The sequence below is a fragment of the Heliconius melpomene genome, chromosome 10 (genome assembly GCF_056956725.1).
Source record: "Heliconius melpomene rosina isolate 202511_hmr_F chromosome 10, ASM5695672v1, whole genome shotgun sequence".
Taxonomy (NCBI): Eukaryota; Metazoa; Arthropoda; class Insecta; order Lepidoptera; family Nymphalidae; genus Heliconius; species Heliconius melpomene.
In genome coordinates, this window is record NC_140398.1 from 15,187,057 (window position 1) to 15,195,087 (window position 8,031).

The following is an 8,031-nucleotide window of genomic DNA, read 5'->3' on the forward strand; positions in this document are numbered from 1 at the left end:
CGAAATGTCAGCTGTCTATTTACAACTGAATAAACATTCGTTGAAATTTTGAAATATCTTATCTTTTACAGAGTTTATATACCTACTAGGATTTAATATGTAGTAGTAGGTAGTATAGTTCTGTTTCTTTAAGTAATTTCATTAAAATCGATCTATCATTTCTCGAAAACCTCCTTTTTTATAAGAAATTTTGCTTAATATTAGTTTTTTTCTTTTTTCAGAATTATTTTGATCTTCTTTAATTTCACGCTTTATCCTGTAAGTGAAGCAGAGAGATTCAAATTTAAAAATATTTTACCTTCCGCTTTTCACCCGAAATCAAACCTAGATTTTTTTGTTATTGAACCTTTAATGAAGTTGACATTGAATAAACACAGACACTATAAAATAAGACAATATTTTTTCCAAATCTATCTTTCTGACAGAAAGGCAAATAAATCCATCACTAACAAGAGATCTACGCGTCGCTCCAATCCAACGAGTTACAAAAGGAATGGCAGCAAAAAAACCAAATCACTCATAAGGCGGACCGCCTTACGTCTTACGTCCATTCGATAATCACGATTGTGTTTAGATAAAATATAATAATAACAAAATAAACAAGCGCCGTAATCACCTCATGTCAAATGGAAAGGGAGTAGAGTGACCATACTCTCAGCTTATAGCTTAAATAGTTTTTTGTGTTAATGATATTTTTACTATTAAATATTTTTTTATATTGAAACCGTCTTGAGGCAGTAGCACAGTGTTTAATTGTAAAAACGACGGTTTTGGGTTTGATTCTCATTCAGGGGAATTAATTATTTTCTTTTGCCCGCTCTGTAAACACTAAATTCCCTCTGCTACCCCGCTACATGCGAGATATCACATAAAGCTATAAAATCGTACCAACAACTATTTAATAACTTATTTAGATAATAATACTCCATACTTGTATTTCTTATATTGTTTTGGTTACTTACTACGTAAAAAAACAACACGTTTATATATTTAATTAGTTCTAATTCTCTATCTTATACAACTAAAAGAACGAGCCTATCCCAAGATATTATAATTCACAGTAAGCATAAGCGTCCGTGCCACTTGAATTTCAAGTTTCGTGATTGAACATGACGGCTGAGCGACGCGACGGAGAGATTTTAACCGAATGTTGTTATTAAGGGTTTAAGTGCTCTGTGTTTTTGAAATCACCTTCAATTACTTTTTAAACTAATTTAAATTATTTTAAGTATACTATTATTGATAAAATTTGTGTTAATTTGCTGATAAAACAAATATAATTAAATAAATGTTAAAAATAAAAAATAGATTGTGGTACATTCAGAAATGAGGCAATAATAAAAAAATAATAAGATAAAGATTCATTTACAATTATTAAATATTATTTATATTGTTAAAATATTTGTATTGTTAAAATATATTATTAAATAATTGTAATCAGTCTTTATCTTATAGGAAATTTTATCTTGTAGGAAAGCGGAATAGGGACAGCTAGATATATACGTAAGTGTTAAGCACAAGGTCTGTATTAAATTATTCAAATAAGTAAATAATTTTACAGATATCTTGTACATTATTAATAAAATAGAATCCAAAATATCACGTTAAAAGTATTAAAACTATAATATATCTCAGCAAGACATACTTATAAACAAACCTGGGTTTCAAGACCTAGATTAGCTTACTACTGGACTATCACTCTTAATATTTCAGTCATCAAATTCAGTGCTGTGCCCAAGAGATTAGAACCAATTTCTTAAGCTAAAGTATGAATAATTAACCTGTTCACCAAGACGGAACCATTTACCAGAAGTTCCTCTCAGCCACCTGCGCCAAATCTGTTTAATGCATACTCCTAAGTAAATACACTTTTGCACCTTATCTTATTATAATATGGATCAAAATGGTAGAGCTGCATTTTAAGTGCAATGAAGATAATTTCAAGCCTACATCCCATGCGGTGTTATAAATCTTAAGCACTAACTTTTCGTTGTTATACAGGAGTGTTTAATCACTATATTATCCTAATAATATTATTAATGTGTAACTTTGTGAGGATAGATGTTTGGTTACTTTCGCGCAGAACTATTGAACGGATTTAGATTAAACTTTATAATAACGTAGCTCATACGAATACGCCAGAATTATAGAGGGGCTACAATTCATGTAAAGATTTTATATGATGGTTATAATATAACAACAAATTTAAAGCGGACGAGGCCACGTTTAGGTCGCTAGTATGTAATAAGGGTCAGTGACATTTTTGGCTATACACCAATTTCGAAATATTATACGGCAGATACCTTTACAAGGCGAGTTGTGAATAGTCTACGAATTCCAAAGTTATCAACGGTAATAATATACATATTTGTATTAATTCCAAAAGTTATTAAATTGTGTTACATGATTAATATATATTAAAATTCGTGCTCTTATTCTAAGCTATGAAAACCATCTTTTGTTACTTAAGGCGGCTCCCCCACAAGGAAAGCTTTTTGGTCGTAATCGTAACTTTAAATCATAATTTAGCCAAAAGAATGGCATAATAAGAATATATTAAACGCTAAAACAGTAAGGTACTCCCTAAATGGGAATAGGGAATCATTTTTATGATAGGTACATTAAGGTCAAATGTTAATATAAAAAGGAAACCTGCATAAAATTAGGAACATAATAATTAATTAATTATGAAAGATGAACATTTTTATGTCTAAAATGATTATGGGAATTTTCATTGCTTTAATATACAAAACTTTATATAAATGGATTTTTACGTTTACGTTTACATTTACATTTAATAATTGTTAAGGACATTTAAAAGATATTTTTTTATTTAATTTATATATAAATTATTATCCACATTCTACATAATAACAATAAAAAATAAATAATTACTACTTAACATAAGCGATTATATCAATTTCAAGTTTACAATGTGTGCTTTAAAAATGACCGCATGCCATTGATTCGACTCGTCCCTGTAATTACCATAGTATCATATTTACAAGTAATTTTCCTTATTATAGCCGACTTTCATTATAGTCACTAGTACGTCAAGTAAACATTTCTCCATAATCAATTATAAAAACGGAGAAGAATATAATTAGAATGGAAACTGATGATAAGTATATATTATGTAAAATAGTCTGTACTTTGTGGCTGTTTTCTATTTATTATTTTGAGTGGTTTTTGTTCGAATATTATATTACTTTAACCGTATAAGAAAATATTATAACTTTGGCTTTTGGTTTTGGCTTTATATAAGATCGTTTTATTGAGACTAAACTTTTGTTGATAGTAATCTTGTAGTAATCTTGTATATTGTCCATCTAGTTAGAGAAAAATAACAAAAATATTTGAAGTTTTGATTTAGTGATTGATTTTAAAAAATAAAAATATTTTATATTTTACATACATTGAATTTAACAATTTGTTTAAAGCTTGCTATTGTATAAAAGCTAACCTGATAATAATAACAATAAAGTTTAAAAGTAAAAAAATAAATTATTTATCTTTCTTTATTATATTTGCAAAACATAAATGCATTGAAAAAAATAAACATCACGCCAGAATAAAAAAAGTTTTGGACAAGGTAGGATTTGAATCATGTAATTTGGCCTGATAGGGAACAATATTTTCACCACATCGTTCGACCGGGAGCGTGGCGTCTCCTGTAATCCGGCTTCTCGGAGGTCGGGCTCGGAGGATGGTCTGAGGCCGGGAGTCCTGGCGCTGCGTGGTCCACGTTGACTGGACGTCCACACTAAGCCTGGTGTTAATATGGACCACCCGGAGGAGTCCGGGAGGTGCAGGTTTCACTGAGGAGGGGCGCACCGGGCCAGAGGGGAAACCCAGCAGCCAAAAGTCTCCGCATGGGGCAGTAGTGGGACAGCGACCGGGAGTGGGCGCGCGGTGACAGCCCGACCAATACAACCAGACCCGATCCTTTTTGCTTACATTTGATATAAGCTTATTGTTTTATTTGACTTTGAAAAATCTAGTTTTATTTGTAAAACAAGGTTTAAATAGTATTATATTTATTTGACATTCCATTCCATCCTCAATACATAATTCCTTGAGGATAATATTAAAATATGGATGTAGGTATAGCATATTTGATTATAATACATACAGAGTTATATATATAAGGCACTCATACAATATAATATTATATAAAAAATTAAAGAAATGTATATAATATACTCAATACTAAACGATTGACTGACAAACAATGTCACATGTGCAGTGATTCTACCTTACAATGACGGATTGATTTGACATGACACATCATTTTTTTTTCATAAGCTACAAATATTATAAAAAAAAAACCCCTTCGTCAAACAACAACTGCGCAACGTGGTCTACAATTCTATATTGCTAACAATGACAGTGAAAAACATATTCTCTACTCGATTATATTTGTAGGTAATGTCAGTTATACTGTAGGTACTAGCGGACGCGCGCAGCTTCGCCTGCTAATTTGCACCCTTTCTAATTTTATAAAAATCGGTGCCGATTTAAAAAAACTAAAATTCTATACAAACTTTCAATCCCTATTTTACCCCTTTTAAGGTTAAAATTTTTCAAAATCCCTTCTTAGCGGGTTATGAAAATAGACCACACTATGAAAATAGACATCTGTCCTATCACGTTTATACTTTATTGCTGTGCGTTCATCTTACCTTAGTCAGTGGGAAATCTCTTTTTATATATTATATAGATAATGCAATTATTTAATTACTTTTTTTCAACCTCACGCTGTATGCCGCACACAGCAGGATAGGCAGAGGGAAAATTGGGAAATATAAATTTGAAAAAATATTTCATTTCCTCGAGTGCGAGTCGAACCCACCACCAGTCGCGCTTACAGGCACACTTTATGCCCCTGAGCCACGACTAGCCTCTCAATTTATTTAATTATCTATATACAAAAAACATAATTTACAGAATCAAACCCTACCGCACACAATTCTGGTATCAATATTGGAGACAGTCTATTATTAAGTCGGACCGCAGACAACTGTATAAACAAACACCCTGCACAAATAAACACGGACAGACAGACGGACATGTTTAGACTAGTCCCGTCACCCTACAAATAATCGTCTTTTATTTTGTTATTTAATTGTTAGTCCTTTTTCTACTATGAAATCGTGCTTAAATTTTAACAGGAATATCATAAGATAAAGAAGAATTTGGTGGAAAGTGGGCAACACAGTGTGCGGGATACATGTAGGCAGAGGCAACCTGGTAGTTAAGATACTCCTTTCCCCATTTTCCACCGAATCCTGGAGTGGCATTGTATATTGAATGGCGGAATTTAGCGCTTTGCCTCGACGCCAGAATGAAGACAAGAAAATATAAATTTAAACAAATATTTCATTTCCCAATAGGGATCGTCTCACATCCGTCGCCTTACAGTCACTCCCGTCTACCCATGGGCGACGACGGACGGCCACATTGTTTTTCCTACATATAAGGCGTAAAATAGTAACTTCGAAAATATTAGAGCTAACTTTTAAATTTGTTGGATCAACGCCTGCACCGACGCGATAGGCCTACAAACGAGTAAACAAACACGTTATTATTATTATAATTCGATCGTAGCTACCTTATCGGGATCATCCATCATAAATAAATCATCGAAATTGATATTTACAGGTCATATGAGCGTGATTAGAATTTTAAAATATTTTGGAAGAAGTTAACTGACCCTTTCGAAAAGATAAAATTTAACTGAATGTAAATATAACTTGTACTTCCTTCCATTCATTTTATTCTCAAAGTACTGGTTTTATTTTCTATCATGCTAAGCAATTAGGCATAGCATGTTAAATGGCGAGGCTCAACACCGCGCTTTAGATCGACACGAGAGAGACGTAATGAAAATATTAAATATGCCATTTTCTCGTGTGAGAATCCAACCCTCAACCTACCGCCTTTACAGTTACTCTGTCCTCAAATGACTTACGAACTGCTAATTTAAAATGTACTAAATTGTTCTATTTTAAAAGCACTTTATTATTATAATATGTTTAGTACAGTTTGAGTCTACTTTATCTACAATCAGGTTAGTTGAAAGCAGTCCGTAACGGTTGTTTTCCAGATTTATTGCCACAGAATATTAATAAATGCAGTAGAGTCCAATCATTAGTGTGAATTTCACCGTGGAATTTTAAGGGGGAACTTTTAACTATCTACAATTATCTCCATCTCCAGTTATGCAAATAAGAAACAGCGTATCGCTACGTCGATGATTGATCGTCTCAAAGCATTTTTAATATTCCTGTTTCATTTTTACCATATTTATCAACTTTACGAAGTAAACCTTATTGAGAAAAAAATAATGTTTCTACTTATTTTTATTTATATAAGCGTTTCGAAAATAAATAATACTTTCTTATCGGACGAATGTGTATAAAATATGTAATTTAGAAGCTATCAATAACACGTATCACGTAACTATAACAAACAGTCATTTTCCGTTTTATATTAATGGCTGTAGTTGAAGTAGCCGGAGGCGGTGAGTGCCGTTTCGATCATACTTATCATTAATTACATTTCTAGGCGACTCTCAAGAAATATGATAAATTACGAGACATTTGAGACAAAAGCTCAAGCAAAAGCCAAGGCATTGTTCACCTTGCTGCCGTACGTTTAGACATACACGTATAGAGTATAGAGTGTAGACCCATCAGCATCCCATTCGCGACAAAACCCTCCATTAGGCGTATTGTGGTAGCACTCAATGTATGATTAATGACTTCGGCCGAAAAACATATTCGTGGGAACCCCATTTCTATATTTCGATCTAACACAATGCGAGTCACCCTATCGATAATTTTCGCGAACATCGAGAAACGCGATATTTACCCGCGCTCGATTAAACCGGAGGATAGGTTTTGAAAAATGTACGAATTGCTAACTCGTGTCACGTGGCACATCCCTAGCTCGCAGCACTACCTACATATTCAATCTTCTCAACTAAAGATAGAATTCAAATTGCTTTATATTTTCTATATAGTATTTCATGGATGGCGTCGAGGAAGTTGTTTTATTGGAAACGGATAATTTATTTTAAGTATTTATTTTGTAGCGGCATGTCGGATTCGATATCGTGGGAGCACGCCGATTTTCGCGCAATAATGAGATTCTTTATTAGTCTATCTGTTTCTTGTCGTTGTTGGGGTTCATTTTATAAATGACGTGATTATTTTATCTTTTATTTTTTTCTGGTTCTATGTGAATGGAGAGAGAACCTTTCTGAAAGTAATTACTTATTGTAAATACACCTGGATGCCCATTTTGTTTAAGAACCTATTTAAATTTAAATACTAAAGTAGTTGTTAAGACTATAAGAAATAACAGTAAATAAAAATCTAAATTAATAATTCCGATTGGAATGTCTGACAGAACTGTTTCCTTCTAGGTGAGACATTATAAATCTACGTCGTGCCTTGGGCGCACGATCGTCGAGGTTGGCTGAGAATACCGAGAAATGAGCGCCATTTTCACGGTTGCGAAAATACTCGACAGTAAATTTTACTATTAAAATATTATTTTTATTTTTTATGTCTAACTCGACTAGTTTTAACTGATATATCATCTACTAAACGAGTTTTATGAAATTTAATAATACATAAATTCCTCAAGACTTTTTTTATACTACAAAAAACATGCAAATAATATTAATATGCAAAATTATAGAAGTCTAGTGCAAGCCATCCGAATTTAGCTTATCGAGAAAACTTTAGCAGCCCAATCTCATAGCAGTAAAACGGTAGCCGCAAGTGGGGCTTCGAAGCAAATTAACAAATAAAACTAACGACTGAAAAGTTTGAAGAACAGCCATAGTGATTATCATTTTGAACTGGCAATGTCAGTTTTATGATTGTTTTAGTCATTATTAAATTAATAAAAAGAATTTGAAATAAAAAATGAATAAATTCTATAACATAATTAAATCTTTAGAAGTGACTAACAAATCAATATAAGAATTCGTTAAGCAATCTTGTTGTTTTTTTTGTTTTA

The 8,031-nt window shown here is 32.3% G+C and overlaps 1 non-coding gene across 1 annotated transcript; it reads left to right on the plus strand.

Annotated features, from left to right (window-relative positions):
• The first annotated feature begins 3,652 nt into the window (after positions 1–3,652).
• LOC146535889 (signal recognition particle RNA) lies at positions 3,653–3,949 on the plus strand. Its single transcript, XR_014878391.1, has one exon.
• The last annotated feature ends 4,082 nt before the right edge of the window (positions 3,950–8,031 follow it).